Raw genomic sequence first — 23436 nt, 5'->3', positions numbered from 1 at the left:
AAAATGGCCAAAAGGGGGGAAATTGTTAAAGTGAACTAAATACAGCCTTAGAAGGACTCCATACTTCTATATTTGAGTCCTTGTGAACAAACTGCAACCTACCTTAATAGATAGACAGGATTGAAAACCTAACTTAGGAATATATGCCTGTAACAATAGCTGAGCCTTGGCCAATCCCATTGGCCATACTTCAACAATTCATACACTGCTGAATGTTCAAACTATGTTCAAATAAGGCAAATGCCAAGCTGTAACCAATCCAGCTGTTCCGTACCTCACTTCCGATTTCTGTACGTCGTTTCCCTTTTTTTTTCCTATAAATCTTCTTCCACCACGTGGCTATGCTGATGTCTCTGTGAATCTGCTGTGATTCTGGTGGCTGCCCATTTTACGAATCATTCACTGCTCAATTAAACTCCTTTAAATTTAATTTGGCTGAAGTTTTTATTTTACCAGGTGGGAAGATCTCTTGAACTTAGGAATTTGAGACCAGCCTGGGCAACATAGCAAAACCCTGTCTCTACCAAAAACTACAAAAATTAGCCAGGCGTGGTGGTGCATGCCTATCATCCCAGCTATTCAGGAGACTGAGGTGGGAAGATGGCTTGAGCCCAGGAGATCAAGGCTGCAGTGAGCCATGATTGCATCACAACATTCCAGCCTGTGCAAAAAAGGAGACCGTGTCTCAAAAAAAGAGACAATATTTAATTTTATATAATAAAATACTCTTAAATAGTTTATTCTTTGTGATGCTACTGTAAATGGGAGTTGCTGTTTAAGAGACTTTTGTTTTTAGAATAGTATTGGATTTGCAGCAAAATTGAGTAGAAGGTACACAGATTTTCCAAATGCCCTTATCCCCATTCATGCCCAGCTTCCTCCGTTGTCAACATCCTGGACCAGAGTGGCACATTTGTTACAATTGATGAATCCATGTTGACACAGCATTTTCACCCCAAGCCCACAGCATACATTAGAGTTTATTGTTGGTGCTGTATATTTTATTGTTTGACAAATATATAATGATATGTTTCCATCATTATAATTTCACACAGAATATTTTCATTCACCTAAAAAATCTTCTGTGCTCCACTGATTCTTGCCTCCTCCCACCCTCAACCCTTGGCAACCATGGATTTTTTTACTATCTCCATAGTTTTGCCTTTTCCACAGTGTCATATATTTGAAATCATACAGCATGGAGGCTTTTCATATTGGTGTCTTTGACTTAGTAATATGCATTTCAAGTTCCTTTATATTTTTTCATAGCTCTATTTTTAGTGCTGAGTAATATTACATTGTGTGGATATACCACAGCTTATCTGCTCACCTACTGACAGCATCTTGGTTTCTTCCAAGTTTTGGCAATTATAAATAAAACCACCACAAACATCTGTGTACAGGTATTTTTCTGGACATAAGTTTTCCATATATTTGAGTAAATGGCAAGAGTGTGATTTGGTTTGTATGATAATAGTGTGTTTAGTTTTGTAAGAAGTTGCCAAGCTGTCTTCTGAAATGGCTGTGCCATTTTGCATTCCCTCCAGCAATGAATGAGAGTTCCTGTTGCTCTACAGCCTCTTCAGCATTTGATGCTGTCAGTGTTTTGGATTTTCATAATTCTAATAGGTGTGTAGTGGTATCTCATTGTCTTTTTATTTTTTAATCCTCTAATGACATATATAGAGCATTTTTTCATATGCTTACTTGCCATCTGTACATCTCCAGTAAGATGTCTGTTCAGATATTTTCACCCACTTTAAAATCAAGTCAAGAGTTATTGGTGTTAAGAACTCTTTGTGTGTATGTATGTGTGTGTGTGTGTGTATATATATGTATTATATATAAAAACACACATATATATGTGTGTGTATATAGATACATACATATATATATATTTTGAGACAAGGTCTTGCTTTGTCACCCAGGCTTGGGTGCAGTGACATGAACATAGCTTACGGCAGCCTCAACCTCCCAGGCTCAAGTGATCCTCCCAACTCAACCTTCCAAGTAGCTGGGACCACAGGTATACACCACTGTGCTGGGCTAATTTTTTGTATTTTTTGTAGCAACAGGGTTTCACCATATTGCACAGGATGGTTTTGAACTTCTGAACTGAAGCAATCCACCCTTCTTGGCATCCCAAAGTGTTGGGATGACAGAGGTGAGCCACTTCAACCAGCACGTATACTTTGGATAACAGTTCTTTACCAGATGTGTGTTTTGCAAATATATTCTCCCAGTTTGTGGCTTGTATTTTTATTCTCTTGACATTGTCTTTAACAGAACAGACATTTTTAATTTTAAAGAAGTCCAGCTTATAAACTATTTTCTTCATGAATTATGCCTTGATGTAGTATCCAAAAAGTCACCACCTGTCCAAGATCAACTAGGTTTTCTCTTATGTTAATTTCTTGGAGTTTTATAGTTTTGCATTGTGTACTTAGGTCTATGATTCATTTGTAGTTAATTTGTATAAAGGGCGTGCGATCTGTGTCTGGATCTATCTTTTTGCATGTGGATATCCAATTCTTCCAGCACCATTTGTTGAAAATACTATCTTTTCTTCATTATATTGCCTTTACTCTGTTGCCAAAGATGAGTCGACTATATTTATGTGGGTCTGTTTTGGGGCTCTTTGTTTTGTTTTGGTTGGTCTACTTGTCCATTCTTTCACCAATATGATGCAATTTTGATTGCTGTAGCTTTACAGTAAATCTCGAAGTTAGGTAATGACAGTCCTCTAACTTTGTTTTTTTCCTTTAATATTGTGTTGTAATGACAGTCCTCTAACTTTGTTTTTTTCCTTTAATATTGTGTTGGCTCTTCTGGGTCTTTTGCCTCTCCATATAAAGTTTAGAATAAGTTTGTCTATAACCACAATATAACTCACTGAGATTCTGATTGGGATTCCATTGAGTCTATAGATCAATTTGGGAAGAAATGACATCTTGACAATATTGAGTCTTCTTATCCATGAATATGGGTTATCTCTTTATTTAGTTCTTCTCTGACATCTTTCATCAGAGTTCTGTAGTTTCCCTCATATAGGTCTGATACATATTTTTTGTTAGATTTATACCTAAGTATCTCATTTTTTGTATGCTGAATGGTAATGTGTTTTTAACTTGTTTATTGCTATTGTATAGAAAAGCAGTTGACTTTTGTGTATTAACCTTGTAGCCTGCACCCTTACTGTAGTTCCTTGTTAACTCCAGGAGGTTTTAAAAAATTATTTTTATTTTAGATTTTCTTCATAGATAATCATGTTATTTGCAAATAAAGATAGTCTTGTTTCTTTCTGCCCAATCCGTATATATTTTGTTTCATTTTCTTGCCTTATTGCATTAGCTAGGACTTCCAATAAGATGCTGAAAAGGAGTGATGAGGGGGGACATCCTTACCTTTTTCCTGATGAAGTTGTCTTTTAAATTTAATTTTTGAATTATTCACTGCAAATGTAAGGAAACACAATTGATTTTTGTATATTGATCTGATATCCTGACCATTCCATTTTTTACATGTACTCTTCATATTTCTTCTTCTTTTTTTTTTCTTTTTTCTTTTCTTTTCTTTTTTTTTTTTTTTGAGACAGAGCGTCAGTCTGTCACCCAGGCTGGAGTGCAGTGGTTCAATCTCGGCTCACTGCAACCTTGACATCCTGGGCTCAAGTGATTATCCCTCTTCAGCTTCCCAAGTAGCTGGGACTCCAGACATGCACTGCTATGCCCAACTAGTTTTTAAAATTGTTTTGTAGAGACAGGGTTTTGCCACGTTGCTGAGGCTAGTCTCAAACCCCTGGGCTCAAGTGATCTGTCCACCTCAGCCTCCCAAAGTGTTATGATTACAGGCATGGACCACTATGCCCAGCTCCCCCTGTATTGTTATAGCATAATTTCTGTTTCATATTAATGTACTAATGTCTTCTTAAAGTCTTCTAAAACTTAATAAATAAATGCTGCTCACTGGTAAGCCAAGTAGTAATGTCCTCTGATGATATCTGGTTAAACTACTTGACATGGTCAGTATCCATCTATTTTGACTTAGGAAGATGGCAATTTCATGTAGTTCAGCCTAGCCTTTGGTATAAGTTTTGTTTTTCTTAACGTTAATAACTGATTCTTTTTTTTTTTTTTTTTTTTTGGCTTGTGTTTCTTTGATGCTTAAACTTTTTAAACCTTTTAAAGACCTTTTCTAAGTTCCTGGGGGCCACTTCTAATGTGACAGTTAGAAGCCTGGAAAAAGTTCCCAGGCAGACTGTGGAGGAAGGCCCAGAGAACTGAACCTGCTGGTTGGATCTGCTCTACCCAGCCTGATTCTTGGCAGGATCTGAAGGAGACTTGTACAGCAAGATACTGAAGAGTGAGTTTTTGGGAGCTCCAGCACTGTTGAGAAGCTCAGAGTGGGGGACTGTTCCCTGGATGCCAGAGCTGATGGGAGGAGATGGTGTTATAGAACTGGGGCCTCTAGCAGCAAGATGAGTGAAAGGATCCTTGAAGAGGAGAGGTCACCTCAGTGCTCAACCATCAGAATCAAGTGACCTTAATGGGCAGAAATGTTGAAAAGGTATCCAGGGAGTCTTGAACAGCAAAGATCTATGGAGACAGCAGAGGAAAATGATATTCCTAGGAGCAAGAGAGATGGGTAGCCAATGAGAGTATGGAATAGATTTATTATAATGTGTGTTATGTTGATCTTAAAGAAGGTCAAGCATGGATGAGCAGAAGGATGAGGTCAGTTACCCCAAATGGAAAGTCATGATCCCTTGCTTTCTTTCCAGACCTAAGCCAGTTCTTACACCCGGAATGCATCAATTGAAGGAAAGGCTGGGTCCCTGTGGGGAAACACCTGCCATCCCATGGCAGATGTATAAAGAGGTAATTTCCCCAGACCTTCCCCAAAGATGTCTATAGCCACGTACTCAGATCACCATGCAGTGGGGAAAGAGGAATGCCCAGATTTCTCTAATGCTATTGGAATATCAAGATTGACCCTCAAAGTGATAAAGGTTTTCCTGTTCGATTAGGAATATGTGGGAACTATGTGATCAATAAAGTTCTGGCTCAGGTCCACGGACCTACCTGTGGGTCACTTTGCCATTTCCTGAATGTATAATTGGAATGGACATACCTACCATTCAGTGGAACTGTCATGTGGTTCTTGATCTGTAAAGTAAGAACGTAAGGTTATAGTAGGAACGGTCCAGTGGATAGCACTAAAACCACCCTCTCACCCAGGCCAAGACATTAAATCAAAACCAATATCACACTATGTTGATGACATCACATTAATCAGACTGATGAGAAAGAAGAGGCAAGAATAAGGCATTCTGGTGAGACGAAATGGCTCACCCCTGTAGTCCCAGCTACTTGGGAGGCTGAGGTGGGAGAATCACTTGAGCCCAGGAGTTCAAGGCTGCAGTAAGCTATGATTGCTCCGCTACACTACAGCCTGGGTGACAGAGCAAGACCTTGTCTCCAAAAAATACAATAAAAATTTTAAAAGCACACCTGTAATCCCAGCACTTTGGGAGGCCAAGGAGGGCGGATCATGAGGTCAGGAGATCGAGACCATCCTGGTTAACACGGTGAAACCCCGTCTCTACTAAAAATACAAAAAATTAGCCGGGCATGGTGGCGGGCGCCTGTAGTCCCAGCTACTCAGGAGACTGAGGTAGGAGAATGGTGTGAACCCGGGAGGTGGAGCTTGCAGTGAGCCAAGATCATACCACTGCACTCCAGCCTGGACGACAGAGCAAGATTCCGTCTCAAAAAAAAAAAAAAGAATTAGGTACTCTGATGTACTATTCTCCAGCTGTCCTTGGGTAGTCTGTTACCAAAGAGGAAGGGAAGCTGGGATTAGGAGTTGACCAGCAATCATCGCTGCACCGCATCAGTTCTGACTTACGTTACCCCTTTTAACCTGGACGTAATTCTAGCACTTAGTTGTTGAATTAAATTCTACAGACAGTTACTGAGAGGCTACTGTCTGCTCAGCACAGTGTTAGGCGCCATGGCTGTCTGCGAGGCTGTCTGAAACACTCAGAGATCAGAAGGACGTGTGTCAGTGCTTCCCAGCACTGGGATGCAGCTTCTTTTCTCAATAAGAGGGGCTTGGGCAGTGGAGAAATAAATATGACAGCAAAAGAATACGGCTGTGCTTTAATTTTTTTTTCTTTTTAGATTTTCGATTCCTTGTTTCTTAATACCTTCACCTTCCATATTGATTTGGACACCCACCTGGTGTCCACCTAATCACTGACTTTATTGCCTTTGTCCCTCCCTTGTCCTCCCCTCACCCGTCTTGTTGCAATTTTAGGGTCGATGATCTTGTTGGCTTGGGCAGACTCAGGAATAAGTGATTAGGGATGATTTTTCTTTTAAATAAAGACAGGGTCTTGCTCTGTCACCCAGGCTGGAGTGCAGCAGCACAATCATAGCTCACTGAAGCTTTGAACTCCTGGGCTCAAGGCGTTCTCTTGCCTCAGCCTCCCGAGTAGCTGGGATTGCAGAAGTGAGCCACTGTGCCAGGCCTGTCATTTTTTTCAATGTCCATTTCCCAATTTTTCAGCATCTATTAAAATGATCACACAAAAGTGTTAGATAGAGGTTAAGATGTCACCACACTATGAGGGCACATGAGCCTTTGGCTGGCCTTCAGGACACAGATGACAAACTGTGAACAGAAATACATCAGTGGAGGAGGGGAAGAGACAGTGCCCTGAGTCCCCCAAATGGGGCCTTAGGTTTGCTGATGTGTCTGTCTGCACACATGTGTAAATATGTGTGTATCTGTGTGTGTATTCATATATACGTAACTCCTTTTATAACAAGTATCCTTTGATTAAAAGTAATACATCTCCCTTGGCTGAAGTGACAGGTATCTGGGATTATTATTTCGCTTTTGGCAACCCATAAAAGAAAAACCAAATCCACAAGATCTGCAGGGGAGGAACAGATTAAATACTAAGTGCTGGGTCTAATCCTTCAGCAGCCAGGCAGGATTAGGGGCTGAGGCTCGCACTGCTGATGAGAGACAGAAGGAGGCTGCATGGTAAGTGTCACGTGTCCTAATGAGTTGAAAGCACCATGAAGGAGCCTTTTTTATCCTCTGGATCTAAGAGGTTGCTTTATCTTCTTAAGTGTCAACTTGTTAATATTTGAAGAGAAAACCAGAAAAGTTTTACTGATTCCTGGTTTCTCCTGTGCTTTCTTTTTTATTTATTTATTTATTTTTGAGACGGAGTATGGCTCTGTCGCCCAGGCTGGAGTGCGGTGGCGCCATCTCGGCTCACTGCAAGCTCCGCCTCCCGGATTCACGCCATTCTCCTGCCTCAGCCTCCCAAGTAGCTGGGACTGCAGGTGCCCGCCACCGCGCCTGGCTGATTTTTTGTATTTTTAGTGGAGACGGGGTTTCACTGTGTTAGCCAGGATGGTCTCGATCTCCTGACCTCGTGATGCGCCTGCCTTGGCCTCCCAAAGTGCTGGGATTACAGGCGTGAGCCACCATGCCCGGCCTCCTGTGCTTGCTTTTGAAGATGTCACTTGTTTAGAAGGGCTTGGCCTGGATGGGCATCCCTAAGAGCTGGAGGGGCCCAGGCTGCAGAGGCTCTCATGGGAGTTCTGCCGCTGGAAGTGGGTTGTTGGAGCAACTTGAACCCGAAGTAGAGTTCATTCATCATCCCAGGAAAGGGCCATCAATTAGAAAGAGAGCATGTGAAACTTCCAAGACCAGCCTGCTTTCAAGGTGTCAACTGATCATGTAGACAATGGTCTTATTAGCAAAAGCAAAGACCTCTGTGAGCGACAACAAGCAAGGGCGGGAGTGCGGGTCCTGGGCGCCGGGGCCAGGCTGCCCGGCGGCTCATACCTCCACAGCCTCGAGAAAGTGACCTAGTGCCTCAGTGCCTAAGTCGCAATCTCTAAAATGAGGATCATAATAATATATTCCCCTATGGTTATTGTGAGGATAAGATGAGGTAACAAGGCAATGTGTGGTGGCTCATGCCCATAATCCCAGTTCTTTGGGAGATTGAGATGGAAGGATCACTTGAGGTCAGGAGTTTGAGATCAGCCTGGGCAACATAGCAAGACCCCAGATTTTAAAAAAGAAAAAAAAAATTAGCAGGGCATGGTGGCATGCATCTGTAGTCCCAGCTACTGGGGAGGCTGAGAGGGTAAGATTGTATGAGCCTGTGAGTTTGAGGTTACAGAAAGCTATGGTCCTACCACTGCACTGCAGCCTGGGTGACAGAGTGAGACCCTGTCTCCAAAATAAAGAAGAAAATAGATGAGGTAACAAGTATATGCACCTAGAACAGTGCCTTGCCCATGGTATTAACTATTAACATAACTTGCCTCATGGGACTTCATGTTGGAAAGAGATGAGATAATCAAATCCTAACCAGAACGATTTCAGAATTGCAAGGATTTGTTTGGCATATTTTCCTGCAAAGAAAAATTTGAAAAGAGTGGATAATAAACAATAATATATGTTATGTGAGCACATAGATACCTATATACAATATTTTATAAATAAATCCACGTGAGAGTTGCCTTTTGTAGGAGAAAGGGAATGAGCTTGGATGGAGAACAATAAACGGAACTTCAGTTTAATCTGCAGTGTTATTTTACTTTAATTTGTTTTTAAATGAAAAAGAAAGATTGAAAAGAACTATCAGAGTAATTTAAGAGTAGTCAATTATGGGTAGTAATCGTAGAGGTGTTTGTTATAAGATTCTTTCCACTTTTCTGGCATTTTCTAAATTTCTCAAAGTTACAAATGTAAAGTGTTTAAAAGAAACAAAATCAACCATGACATTAATTCCAGAAAGCAAGGGACTGATCTGTGAGAAAGATAACACTGAAGACAAGCAGGAAAAGTACCGTCGTGGGGTCCTTTGGGTGTCGAGCCGGAAACCTCTGTGGGTGGTGGCACCTTTGTCTGAGTTTTGCTGGAGTCCGGACACTGGGCTTGCTCTGTCCACTCGGCCTGGCAGGCCACACTCAGCTCATGCTATTGGCCTCGATCCCATGCCTGCCAAGGTTGAGCTGGGCACCGAGTGGCTAGGAGTGTGTAAATGAGCAAGTATGGGATCTGGCGACTGCACACATCCAGACATGCTGGCTGCTGCTGTAGTGTGGACAGCTCCTGGTGCCAGCACATGTGCCAGCTCCATGCAGGAGCCTGCAGCTGGATCAGACGCTCTGCAAACAGCTTCCATTGTGGGCATCTGTGTCTAGACGAGGGGCATGTGGTGGCACCTGGAAGCTTGGAGATGCCAGAAACCACAGAGCACCAAAGAGGGTGTCACAGCCCTGGCACAGGAAGCCTCTAGGTCTGGGCTCCCTAAAGGGCCACAGCTCTTCTCTCTTTCTTGTCGCCCACAACATGGGGAGCAGGGGTGTGTGTTTCAGCCCTGTTTGTGTTACAGCTCTTTCAGTCTTGCCATTCAGCAGGTCCTGACTTCTTATCCTGCATCCAGAAAGAATGAGATATGTGGACAACTGGAGGGTGAGCAAGGCAGAGAGGAGCTTCACTGAGTGACAGAACAGTTCTCCAATCACCTGAAGTTGATAGCTCCTTTCCTCAGGCGGGTTGCCCCGATGAGTGTCCAGCTCTCAGTGGAGAGGAGACCCAGAAAGTGTAGCTCCTTTCCTTAGGCGGGTCGTCCTGATGAGTGTCCAGCTCCTTTCCCCAGACAGGTCATCCTGGCACGTTGAGGAGACCCTAAGTAGGTAGCTCCTTCCTGCAGCTGGTAATCCTGACATCTGTGTGAGTCTGGCTGAGTCTGGGGTTTTATGGGCTCAGAAGGGAGAAAGGGGTTGGTCCATGGGTGGCCATGGGTAGGCCCAGAAAAAGCACCATAAATTCTCACTCCGGAGCATGGACTCCACCTAGAACTGGCAGCCTAGCCCCCAGGCTTCAGGCCATCCCTGACTTAAAGGTAGGGCTTCACCAGGGACCTGACCCTTTCCACTTAGGAACCTGTTTGCCTCCTGCCATCATCAACATACCATCTAGGGCGCCCAGGCTGTTTGTGCAGAGAGGCACCTGCAGGCCTGTGCAGAGATACCCTCAGTCCCTCCCTTGCCCAAAGTCTGGAGGGGGCCGAGGCACCAGGGGGCTGGCATGTCAGCACCACCCTGAGTGCTTGCACCCCTGGTTGGGTGGCAACAGTGCCAGGCTTGGCTGCAAATTTTCTGCACACTACAAACTTGCTCCTCTGGGAGCAGGGAAAGGCCAGGGAGTGAGAAGGCACTTCAGAGCCTGTGGGGGGAGCAGGGACTTCCCAGGCTCCTGAGAACGCAGGGATGCCCTGGTTTGGAGCTGCGGCTGGGCAGTTGCAGCTGTGCCTGGGAGCGTGGGGTTTCTGCCACACTGACTTGGTAGCGGGTGGGGCTCTTGCTTGTTTCCAGCCCCCGGCTCTGCAGAGCTGCAGCCCCAGCTGGGCCTCCCCACTGCAGCCGGCATCTTTGCAGCAGCTGCTCCAGATGGGCCACCACTGCCATCAGTATTCTATGAGGATAATTTTTCGACCAACTCCTTCATGCACATTGTACCCAAAACAAAGAAACAGTAGAGAGGAACATCCCTGGGCTCCTTGGAGGAGAGACGGAGGGCGTTTCTCTGCTACAGATCATGTTTGTCTCCCCGGCTTTTCCAGATAGAAATTCATCTCCGAAGCTTTTTACTTCTTCACAACTGGCTTCATTAGCATTTCAGAAAAGACTCCTTCTGTTCATGAGTTTTACCTTTCTAATATTTGTTCTTTATTTTCAGGAAATTTATCAAAAGCAGTAGAGTGCTTCAGATTAAGTGTACCAATGAAATGGGATTAAAAAGCGATATTAACATGTTTTTCAGGCTTGGTATGGTGGCTCATGCCTATAATCTCAGGACTTTGGGAGGTCGAGGTGGGCAGATCACTTGTGCTCATGAGTTCCAGACCAGCCTGGGCAACCATGGTGAAATCCCACCTCTACAAAAAATACAAAAATTAGCTGGGTGTGGTGGAGCATGCCTGTAGTCCCAGCTGCTCAGGAGGCTGAGGTGGGAGGGTGCCTTGAGCCTGGGAGGCAGAGGTTGTAAGGAGCTGAGATCATGCCACTGCACCCCAGCCTGGGTGATAGGGCCAGACCTTGTCTCAAAAAAACCCACACCAAAACAAAACAAAAAATTTCCTACCTCCTTGAGAATATTTTTCTTTGTGATGTAGGAGTTCCCTGGCATTTTACAGGGATGGTGTAAATGAGCTCAAGCGACGGGTCAGTGCGGCGGGACACTGGCCATGGTGCCAGCAGCGTGGGGTCACGTCCTGGCTCTGTTGTGTGATCTTGGACGAGTCACGTACCCTCTGGGTTGAGTGTGCTCATATGTAAATCGGGAGATGTCATACATGGGAGACAGCTGCTTTGTATTACAAAATTGTTGTGAGAAATAGCACAAAGCAAGATGATATTTGGGAAAGTACTTTGGAAACAACAGTTACCACACGCCGAGTGGTTTTATTCCATGCTGCCCTGTTTCAACTTGCTCAGGCAGCAAGATTCAATCACCCGGAGTGTCAGGGGGAAGAGGCCTCTGTTTAATTTGTTATTCTGCTGTTTTCCCTGGTTTAATTAAAAGTCCTTACTGATGCAACCCTTATACATTTTTCTAAGCTCCACCTGGCCTTTTGCGCAGCTTATCACTGTACCATGCTGAATAATTTTTCTTTTGTGTAAAGATGGTGTCTGTTATGTTTTTTATGAATAAAGTTACTATTTTTTCTTTATAATTAAAAGTAGGATGGATGCGGTGGCTCATGCCTCTAATTCTATTACTCCGGGATTTGCTTGAGACCAGGAAATCAAGGCTGCAGTGAGCTATGTTCGCCACTGTATTTCAGCCTGGGTGACAGAGAGTGACCCGTCTCAAAAAAAAAAAAAAAAAAAAAAAAATAGAAAGTAACTTCTGGAGAGCTACTTTGAGACTATGTAAATATCCTGTTCCTATCAAACCTTCATCCACTATGTTCAGCATTTAACCTCAACACGTTTCTAATTCCTTCATTCTTTCCATATTTGCTGGCTAGAACTCTGCTATAAGGAAGAGTTTCCCTCTCTCTAATCTCAATCTAAAAAAATGATTAGTTTATCATTTATTCATTGATATCAATATGAACTCATGGATTATTGTTCTATTCAATGGGTTACAATCCATCACTATCTTTCTGTTTGATTGCTACATTATCCCCACGTTGGCCAGTAGGGGCCCCAGCTAGCTTCTACATCTTCCTGCCATAGCCCTTCACTCTGTTTTCCTGACTTTCCAGCACAGTCTTTTGCTGTTCTGGGCTTAATCTAATGATCCATGTCGTCTGTCCTATGAACTTGGAATTCTACATAGAAGTCAACAGACAGGAGAGAAATTTTGCTCAAAGATTAAAAAGAAAAGACAGTTTCTGAGTAAAATGATAGCCCAAGTCACCTCCTTTCTAGACCTCTGATGAATTGAAGAAATATGAAAAACAGAAAAGACTCCATAACAGTGCAGAAAATTAAGGAAGAGCTCCCCCTTCATATCAGAAATTCAATTTCCCTTCTCAAGAAACAACGTGTCCTTGGGAGGTAGGCGTAAGAAATTTTATTAGAACTCTTTAACCTGCAGGAACAGGGGCTGAGATTCAAGCAGGACGTTTATTCATTTGACAAATATTCCTTGAGCACTTAATATGTGTTAGACAAGTCCTGTATAGTGAAGGAAAGAGACACACGTCTATTCCACAGAGAACTTGCATTCTTGTAGGAAAGAGAGACAAATGAAAGGGTGTCCAGCGTAGTCCTCATTGAACCGGGAGGAGTTGAGGGAGAGCCTGGAGCTGCCTGGGGATGAGTGTTCCAGCAGGAGCAAGGAGCAGGCATCCCATGTGGTAAGAGCAGAGGGCAAAAGTATTAGAGGGTGAAGACAGAGGGATGACCGGGGTGAACATGTAGGATCCATGGAGTCAGAAAGAAGGGCAGCCTGCCACTTATAATCCATATTGCAATTAAGGTGTGAGATTCAAGTAGCACTTGGGCCTTCAGGATGTGTATAGTGGCTGCACCACATTTAACTGACTTTTCTTTGTATCCAGATATAACCCAAGTGGGACCAATTCCAACTCCAAAGCGTGTGCAAGCATAAAGGTGGAATTGCCTACCCCAGGCAAAACACAACCACATTTGGAAAGTCAACGGTGGTAGCAACTGAAGTAGACAGTTTCTTCCTGTGGTCATCCCATGTAAAGAAAGGAGGGTATCTGTGAAATCAAATAATTGTGGCTTTTCACTATCCACAATAGCAAAGACATAGAACCAACCTCAATGTCCACCAATGGATGATTGGATAAAGTAAATGTGGTATATATACACCATGGAACACTACTCAGCCATACAGGAAAATGAAATCACGTCTTTTGCAGCAACGTGGATGGGACTGGAGGCCACTATTTTAATAAAAAGAACTCAGAAACAGAGAAATGAATACCACATGTTCTCACTTACAAGTGGGAGCTAAGTAATATGCACAAGGCTGGGCGCAGTGGCTCACGCCAGTAATCCTAGCATTTTGGGAGGACAAGGCAGGTGGATCACTTGAGCCCAGGAGTTCAAGACCAGCCTGGGCAACATGGCAAAACTCTGTCTCCACAGAAAAGTAGCCAGACATGGTGGTGCGCGCCTGTGGTCCCAGCTATTTAGGAGGCTGAGGTGGGAGGATTGAATGAGCCTGGGAGGTCGAGATTTCAGTGAACTGTGATCGCACCACTGTGCTCCAGCCTGGACAACAGAGCAAGACCCTGTCTCAAAAAAAATGTATACACATGGACATAGAGAGTGAAATAATAGACATTGGAGACTCAGAAGGGTGGGGAGGGGTGGGTGATGAGAAATTACTTAATAGGTACAGTGTACATTATTCGTGTGATGGATACACTAAAAGCCCTGATTTTACTACTATGCAATACATCCCTGTAGTAAGTTATACTTGTACTCCATACGTTTATACAAATAAAACTTTTTTAAAGAAGAAAATGATTGTAGCCCTTGTTCCAGGGCCTCATGGCATTTCATGCCACTTGGGCAAGACAGTGTGTAGTCTCCTCAGGCAACCTGGCACTTTGGACTTCTGGCGAGTGACTGACTTTTGGAAGGTCCTCATCATCTGTCTTAGGTTATCCTGATTGTTAAAACGAGAGTATAATTTGTATGGATCAGAAAGACCCTTTGTTCCCCACAATTAATTAAGTACACTAGTTTTGTAAAGACATCTTCAACCTCTATCGGGCTACAGAGATTCCACCTTTCTCCCACCACCTCCAACCTTGGCACTGCTCCCACAGCCTACCTGGGGGCTGCTGCCCCCTCCTCTCTGTGCTGTCTGCTTCCATGCAGCTAATCTCTTTCTTTTATTTTTTTAAATTTATTTTTCTGTTTAATTTTTGTCCTTCTAATCTTTGAAATGTGTGCATTGTTTCTCCTTATTTATTTATTTAATTATGTATTTCTTATTATTCTGCTAATCTCAAAGGATGCTTTTCTCTGAGTAGCAGAGACAATTCTACAAATGTGTGGTTTCCCACTGACACCTAAGGAAAAACGAAACAGGGCCTGGGAGACAGTTTACACCATATTCATCCAGGCTGTTCTCACCGACGGACTTTCCACGAAAGCTCTGCAAGTTTTCCTTTCAGTTTCATTGTCCGTTGGCTGGTACTGGTTGCTTGACTAAGCCCTGTTAGCATGGGTTACTGCTTACCCTGATGGGTCTCTGTGAGACACGAAACAATACAAGCATTCAAGTCACCTGCCTCAAACTTCAGCTAAAGGAGGCAAGAGCTGCCTTATGGGGCTGGTTGCTCTCTTCATTCCCAGAACCAAATGGTGTCCTCAAGTTTTCCCCAGTCCTCCCTTCTCCTGAGTAAGGAGCATTATATTTGGGAAATACCAATATGAATTTCATACTGAAGATTTCATTTTAAGGTGAAAAGGGGAGACACACAACCCTTGTGATCCCAGGAGAACTGTTGCATGAGTCCATACAGATTCCCTGATAATGCTGTCTCAGAATCAGGGTACGACGGCGGGAGCTTAGGGATCATCCACTGGACCAGCCCATCTTACAGGTGAGCAAAACAAGGCCAGAAACACCAGGTGACTTTTCTTGAGTCCTAGAGCAGCGTTCTTTCTAGGCTGTCACATAAACAAGACTGGTGGTTCTAGATTGCAGTCACAGTGGACGAGGCAGTCAGTCTCTAAAATTCCTATGCAACTCTTAAGTCTCCCAAGGAAGTTATAGGTAGATGCATCACAAAGAAAACTCCGTAGAGCAATCATCAGCTATCAGCATAGCTTGATGCCTTGAAGGTGAAACCCAGGGGCTGTGGGAATAAATAAGAATCTTTTAATTTCAGACTTTCTTGAAGCCAAAAACTTTGTTAGGTTTGCATAAAATGAGTGACATGGAGTACATGCCCTCTGCTTTCAACATTTAGAGTTCCTTCAACCTTGTACTAGACCCTAGAGGGGTTTAGCACTCTCTTGCTGGCTAACTTAGGACATTGCATTTCTAGGCATTTCAGCAATCTTGTGCTGGATAGTTCTTTCTCACAGGGCGCTGGTAAGTCTGTGTCTTGTAGAATGTCTAGCAATATCCCTGACCTCTGTCCATTAGATGCTGGTAGCATCCCCACTCAGTGACGTTCAAAAACGTCTTCAAAACGTCTCACTAATATGGCTATTGATGGTGGCCAACCATCACGTATAGCTGTTTAAACACACACACACACACACACATTTTTTTTCTTTTTTGAGACAGAGTCTCACTCTGTCACCCAGGCTGGAGTGCAGTGGTGCGATCTTGGCCCACTGCAACCTCAGCTTCCTGGGTTCAAGTGATTCTCATGCCTCAGCCTCCTGTGAAGCTGGAATTACAAGCACATGCCACCACACTTGGCAAATTTTTGTATTTTTATTTATTCATTTATTTCTTTATTTTTGAGATGAAGTCTTGCTCTGTCGCCCAGGCTAGAGTGCAGTGGCACGATCTCAGCTCACTGCAACCTCCGCCTCCTGGGTTCAAGCAATTCTTCTTCAGCCTCCCAAGTAACTGGCATTATAGTTGCTCACCACCATGCCCAGCTAATTTTTGTATTTTTAATAGAGACAGGGTTTCACCCATGTTGGCCAGGCTGGTCTCGAATTCCTAACCTCAGGTGGTTCACCTGCCTTGGCCTCCCAAAGTACTGGGATTACAGGCATGAACCACTGCGCCCTGCCTAATTTTTGTATTTTTAGTAGAGAGAAGTTTCATCATGTTGACCAGGCTGGTCTTGAACTCCTGAGCTAAAGTGATCTGTCCACCTTGGCCTCCCAAAGTGCTGGGATTACAGGCCTGAGCCACTGTGCCCAGCCTGTTTACACATTCTTTATTCAAGCCTTGCAGCACCTCTAATTGGTGTATATTCTGATATTCATTTTACAAATGGAGAAAATGTGGCTCTGAGAGTTAGGTAGTGCTTAAGTGTGCACAGCCTGTATATGGAGAAGTCTGAATTCTAATCCGGGTCTGTTTTAATCTACAGTCAGATGTCAACAAAAATGTCCTAATGGCGAAGGGAAAAAAGCAGTGGTTCCTGGTCAAATCTCCTCTAGAAACTCGATGAAAAGGAAGGGGCAGGTGGTTTTGTTGGTCTTGGTTTGTTTTGCTTGGCATGGCTTAATAGCTGCTCCTTCTGTAGGCAAGAATTAGATGAGGTGTTCATTTCAACCGATCTTGGGGTCCATTTCAACCCAATGAGTTTATGTTTTTACAAAAGATGCTAACTTAAAAAAATAATTTTCAAAAGTAGACACTTTGGACTGTCAATCACCTTTTTTTTTTTTTTTTTTTTTTTTTTTCCCGAGCTGCAGATTTCTGATGTTTTTGGTGCACAAATTGCCAGCAGGAAATTCATCCCTCTGAACATCTGTCATTTGGGTTTTGACTTCTGCATTTGTCAGATGCCTCTGATGCCGTTGGGTGCTGGGCTGCGTCAGTGGTGACTGACCTGAGATGTGAGGTTTGCCTTATTTTTTGTTTGGGTCTCAGTCCCAAGAGCCATTTGGTCTCAGTGCTCTGTCACCAAGTTCTGTACTTGAGGTCTCTCTCTTCCCCAAGGGGAAGTGGCCTTCAGCGGCCTAAGCTCTGTGTTACTGGACTGTGGGCCGGCACTCGGGAAGAAGTCCTCTTCAGTTCAGCATCCCGGGATGCATTTGGCAGATTTGCTGCCTCATTTAAGGACTCAGGACACACAGGTTCCTCCACTGCAGTCAGCACAGCTCACTCACTCCTGCTGCACACCTGTCACTCCTGCAGCACCAACACCGCGCAGAGGAGCCACCCAGAGGAGAAGATGGAACCACCAACAGGTTCTCCTATGAAAGCACGGATCCAGAGAATATCCCTGATCTTATTTCAAATATTAGTTCCAAAGGGCTAGAACTGCAGAGCAGAGAAAAATCAAAATAAAGATTGTGTTAAAATCTACTGGAAAATATGATTCAATATGCAAAAACTGAATTTGCATATGTCACTTTTCAAGAGTATATTCAAGGCTGAGAATGGTGGCTCATGTCTATAATCCCAGCACTTTGGGAGGCTGAGGCGGGTGTATCGCCTGAGGTCAGGAGTTCGAGACAAGCCTGGCCAACATGGTGAAACCCTGTCTCTACTAAAATATAAAAATTAGCCGGGTGCGGTGGCAGGTGCTTGTAATTCCAGCGACTCAGGAGGCTGAGGCAGGAGAATCACTTGAACCTGGTAGGCAGAGGTTGCAGTGAGCCAAGATCATGCTATTGCACTCCAGTCTGGGCAACATAGTGAGACTCCCTCTCAAAAATAAATAAATAAATAAATGAATACAAATTTTAAAAAAGAGTTTATTCAGGGACTCTTTAGAACTTAGAGGGGCTTTAAAAAACTACCTAGTACAACAACATTTATTGCATAAATATTGGCATTGTGACTGAACTATCAAAAGCGTACCCAAGTAAACTAAATTTGCTTTTAGAATTCTAAATTAAGTAGCTTTGAATGAGACTTCTCCTGAAGCATTGGTTATGTATTATATGCAGGAAATCCTTGGTTAGTTTTCTTGGTTTACCCTTATGATATTGTATTTTTTAAAAAAATCATATTTGTTTCTGTACTTTTGTTCTAACCTTTATTGGTTTCTCTGTCTCCTCTGTTCAATTTGAGTTTTAGCTTTGTTTTTTTCTGACTGCCATCTAGAGGCCGACAGGAGTACTTACAGACCCTAGGCTTCCTAGGTGGGGAGGTAGGAAAGGGTGGTGGAGACGGCAGAGCCATCAATTCATCTTTCCTGCTCTGCTGCCTAAGAAATGGTTTGCATGCCTCACTCTTCACAAATACTTTCATTCTGAGGTTGCAAAGTCTAATTGGCCCTTCCACCCTCTCCTTTGGCTTCTTTAGAGGAGCATAGCTGCCGCTTTAGATATCCCATCTGTCTGAAACCTCTGCCCAAAGACCTTATTTAATTCACAAAATAAAATAAATCCATTCATTTCATTTCATGCTTCTAGGGAAGCAGCCTCACCTTGGGAGCCCATGCTGTAGTATTTCTGGTGGCTAAAGCCTGGAGGAGGTAGGTGTCACTTTGTGGAATCTTAGACACTTAACAGGTGGAAAGGGGCTTTGGAGACTGTCTAGCAGGGGATCCTCAGCCTAAAAAACAGGTTTTCTCTGGCTCCAGAATTGCAATCAATGAATGGCCTATCTTCCCCAAATCACAGGAAAAAAGTTAATAGGAAGGATTTTCTCAATTTTGAATTTTCTCTCATGTTTTTTTTCTTTTTCTTTTTCTTTTAATATTATTTTATTGAGACAAGGTCTTGCTGTGTCACCCAGGCTGGAGTGCAGTGGTGCTGTCACGTCTCACTGCAACCTCGACCTCCCAGCCTCCCAGGCTCAAGCAGTCCTTCCACATCAGCCTCCTGAGTAGCTGGGACCGCAGGCACATGCCACCATTCCTAGCTTCCTAGCTAATCCCCAGCAAGCTTCTGTCTCCTGGCTGTCAGCTGCTCTTCTGTTGGCTGCCGGTTGCCTTCTTGCAACGTATTTTCACGCTTTTTTTTTTTTTTTTTTTTTTAAAGTAAATCTGCCTTTCTTTATCTACAGCTGTCTTGGGAAATTCTTTTACCCCCATGCCACCAGCCCAGATAGTTCTGGCTCACCAGCAACACTGGTCACTAGAAGAGCTGAGACTAGGGCCCTGCTCCCATCGCACTCGGCCCAGTAATTCTCCTTCTGAGACTCAAGATCTGCTCTTTGGGGTGCAGATCCAGTCATGAGAACACTTTCTTTTGGTTGAGGAATGTTGTCTCTGGACTGGTAAAATGAGCAAGTGCAGCATTTTGCTCCCACACTCAGGTCAGCAGGGAGTGTGGCTCAGCACTCGGGCAGGCTGTCCCCACCCTCAAGGAGCAGAAACCAGGTCCAAAGGAGAATGTAGAGCGGGCAGAGCTTCTTCGGAAGGCGAGGGTCTCAGTCATCAGGGATGAGGTGGTCCAGAGTCTGCATCCCTGGGGGTGAGGGTGGGACACCCACATGTGGAAGAGGTGGCCTCTCAGAGGAAAAGCAAGGCTCAGCATTTTCCTTAACGGTCACTAATGACCTCTGTACTGCTAGATCCAATGGCCATTCCTCCATCCTCATCGTGCCAGACTTCAGCAGCTGAGGTGCGCTGATGGCCCCTCCTCTTTCATGCTCCTTCTCCCCTCAGCTTCCAGATACCACCTTCTCTTGGTTTTCCTCCTGCTCTCTGGTCACTCTGCCTTCTCTGCTGGTTTATCCGCTGCACCTTAACCTCGTAATGCCACAATGTCTTTGGCCTCGTGAAAGGAAAATAAAATCCCGGGACTCCAAACTCACTGTGCCAAAGGGAAAAGTGAAGCTTAGGAACTGAGTTATGAAAAAATAAATAAATCATCCTTTAACAACAACCACCACCAAAAAACAGCTGTAATTTCACATGCTTCCTTTATCTGCTGTAGAATGAAGATTTACTGAGCACAGATGAATGCATAATTGACCTCCCCTTTTCACATGTAAAATGTGGATTCAGTGTGTGCTAATCAAAACCTTGTAAAAATGTAACCACCTGCCTCTTTGCCCACCCTCCTTTTTTTCTTTCCTCCTTCCTCTCCTGCCCACTCTCTCCCCTTTACAATTGAAGTTGTCAATACCCTGTTTGGAAAAAACACAGGCCACAGATCCTCCTGTGATGTGTGTGTGTGTGTGTGTGTGTGTGTGTGATTTCCTGGGTGCATCCTCAAGTGTGCAAAATAAACCTCTAAATGGATTGAGATTTGCAACAGTCACTTTTTGGTTTCCAGCCTCATCCCCTCCTTATCTCCCACAGTCCCCTGAGGCCTCATCCTGTCCCTTGTCTTTAAACATCTGTTTATCTACACACAATAACCCCTACATGTCCATTGCCAGCCCTGAACTTTCTCCCAAACTGCACACATTTGTCCAAGTCCCTCCTTGAGATGGTGGCTTGGATGTCTAGGAGACATCACACTGACGTGTCCAAATTTCTTCCAGATCTGCTCCACCCACAGGTTCCACCATTCCAGGTGTTGGTGGCTCCACTGGTCGAGCTTCCTAGGCTGAACATCCTCGACTCCTCTTTCTCTCACACCACACACTTAATCCACCAGGAAATCCTGTTGGCTGTATCTTTAAAATACACCCAGTCAGATCACTTCTCACCACCTCCCTGCTGCCCCTGGTCACAGTGGCATCATCATTTCCTTGCCGTGGAAGAACCTAGAACATTCCACTTGATCTCCTGCTGTGACTCCTGCTTCTCCTAAGGGTTCTCTTCAAAACTGCATCAGGACAATCCTTTCAGAGCGCCATGGCGCTCCTTCTCTGCTCTGAGCCCTGCAGTGCTGCCCTTTTCTTTTAGCGCAGAAGCTGGCATCCTTTCCTGGTGTGCCGATCCAGTCCCCTGAGATACAGATGCCCAGGGAGGCATTCAATGAGCAAGGCTCTTTCGAGAGGATCTGCCCATGAGAAGATATCAGGAAGGAGGGAGGAGGCTGAGAGAGGCATCAGGTTGTGACGCAGGTCAGATCTCCAGTGCAGGAGAGAGAGGGAGAGTCAGGTGGGACGGTCCCAGTCTGCAGTGAAACCTCAGGACGGAATCTCTGCAAAGCAGTCTGTGTCTCCCAGGAAAGGGCCTGCCTCATGGCCCCTCTGCGCTTTGCTGAACCTTTCCCCTAAGACCCGTGCTAGTGCCATATTGAATATTTCAGTCTGCACCTCCTGCCCCTGCGTTCCTAATGCCACTTGACTGGCTCTTCCTTTCTTCTTCTTGTTGTAGCACATCCTGCCTTCTAATGTGCTATACAATCAACTCATTTACTATGTCTGTTTTAATTGCCTGTGTCGCACCCCTGGCACATTAGCTGCATAAAGGCAGAGATCTTGATTTTGTTTATTAATACAGCCCAAGTAACCGGAACAGTGTCTGGAGCATAGCAGGCACTCTATGAGTAAATATTTGTTGGATGAATGGATGCTGTTCTTATTTGGCTCTTCTAGCAGTTAACCTAGCAGTTCTTTCTCAGCCTCACATTTTGAATTGGGATGCTTCGTACTGATGGGATAAATAATGATAACTTTGGTTTATTTTATCAAGCCTCTACCGAGTGTCATTTGCTTACTTCACACGGACACGCACTCATCTCCCTAACACCCCTCAAGGGAGACGTGGTTGGCAGCGTTGCGTGGGCCTCTCCCACAGTCCTTGGGTTTGGTCTGTGTGGCTTTCAGAGTGAAGGTTTGTCACTGCCCAGGCTATGCTGCAAAAGCTATTGTGGCTTAACCCCTTGCTCTGTCTGGGATCACTCACTCTGGGGAAAGGAAGCCAGTTCCCACACCATGAGGATGTTCAAGTGAGCTGTGGAGAAGCCTGGGAGGTGAGGATCGGAGGCTCCCTGTCTGCAGTCCTGTGAATGCACCATCGTGTAAGCAGGTCCTCTGGCCCCAGTCATACCTTCGAATAACTCCAGACTCAGCCTGCCCCTTGACCGCTGCCTCATGGAGGGCCGGGGCTGGAGCTAAGCTGCTCCCGGATTCCTGCCCTGCGGAAACTGTGTGGGGCCGCACGTGTTTGGTGTTTTAAACTGCGAAGTTTTGGGTCATTTGTCAGGCAGCCATAGAAATTACATTCATTATTATTAGTACTATTATTCTTATTACTATTCATTTAATTTTAGAAATGACAAATCTGAAGTTCACAGAAAATAACCTGCCTGAGGTCATGCAGGTAAGAGGAGGCAGGGCAGGATTTGACACCTCAGATGGGCCGGAGCATGCTGGGTCTCCCAAGCTACTTGAACAGCAATTCCACATTCCATGTGTACCCACGGTGACAGGCCATGGGAGAGGAGGAAAAGCCTATGTTTGTTAATTTCATCAGAAAGATGAGGCTTATTTGCAGAGAGCAGAGGCTGAGTCATTAGGTAACAGGACCTCCAGCACAGCTTAAAACCCAAACCACACGCTTGGTTTAATCCGAATCCCTATCCTTGGGCGTGGAATGCCCAACTATCCATCTCTGTAAAACAGCATCTGGCAAAAATAATTCAAAAGCTGCCCATCCCAATAAGCCCATACCTCTAGCTATTTGTAAGAAAGCCAATCTTGCCTTTATTTCAACTTGGACAGAGTTTGGATCCAGGTTTGTGGCTGTGTTTGCTTGCAGTAACCAAGGATTTAAAATCTCAGTGATGCAATCTTTCCCGTTGCACCTCTCATTTTTAAATATGCCTGTATATGGCAAAGCAATTAAGTCATTTTGTTTCAGCTGCTTATTTTACTCTCCTGACTCCAAAAGTTTTGCAACGTTTATTCAACGGAGTTAAAGAGAAACCTCACCTGAGTCACCTTTTAAATGAAAGAGTCGCTAACCCTCTGTGGTGCTTTATCTGTGCAGTGGGAGTGAGGGTAACGTGTAGCAGCGGGAGCTGGAGCGCCTTTTCCCTCTCTCCTCCCCAGGAGTCTGGGCTCTCAGCGGGAGGCCACTGTACCATGGCAACTTCCATTTCAATGACATTATTTCTAATAAATGACTGCCCAAGGGTTTATGGGGTGTTTCTGGCCCCAGCTCCGTGTAACCAGCAGGAGTTGGGGGCAGTGCGATTTCCTGTCCCCTAACCCAGTGGTTTCTGCTTCACCATGAAAGATCACAAGAGTATTTGATGTTGGTTCTTGGAACAGAAATCAGTTAATTAAAGCCGGTGAGTGTTTGAACAAATTGAATGCAAGCCGCACGTTGTTGGCAGAGCACGGGTACAGAAAGGCAGGCAGAAGGCAGCCCCCAGAGAGCACAGATACAAGAGGCCC

The sequence above is a fragment of the Chlorocebus sabaeus genome, chromosome 9, assembly GCF_047675955.1.
Source record: "Chlorocebus sabaeus isolate Y175 chromosome 9, mChlSab1.0.hap1, whole genome shotgun sequence".
Lineage (NCBI taxonomy): Eukaryota > Metazoa > Chordata > Mammalia > Primates > Cercopithecidae > Chlorocebus > Chlorocebus sabaeus.
This window is presented reverse-complemented; position numbering follows the sequence as displayed.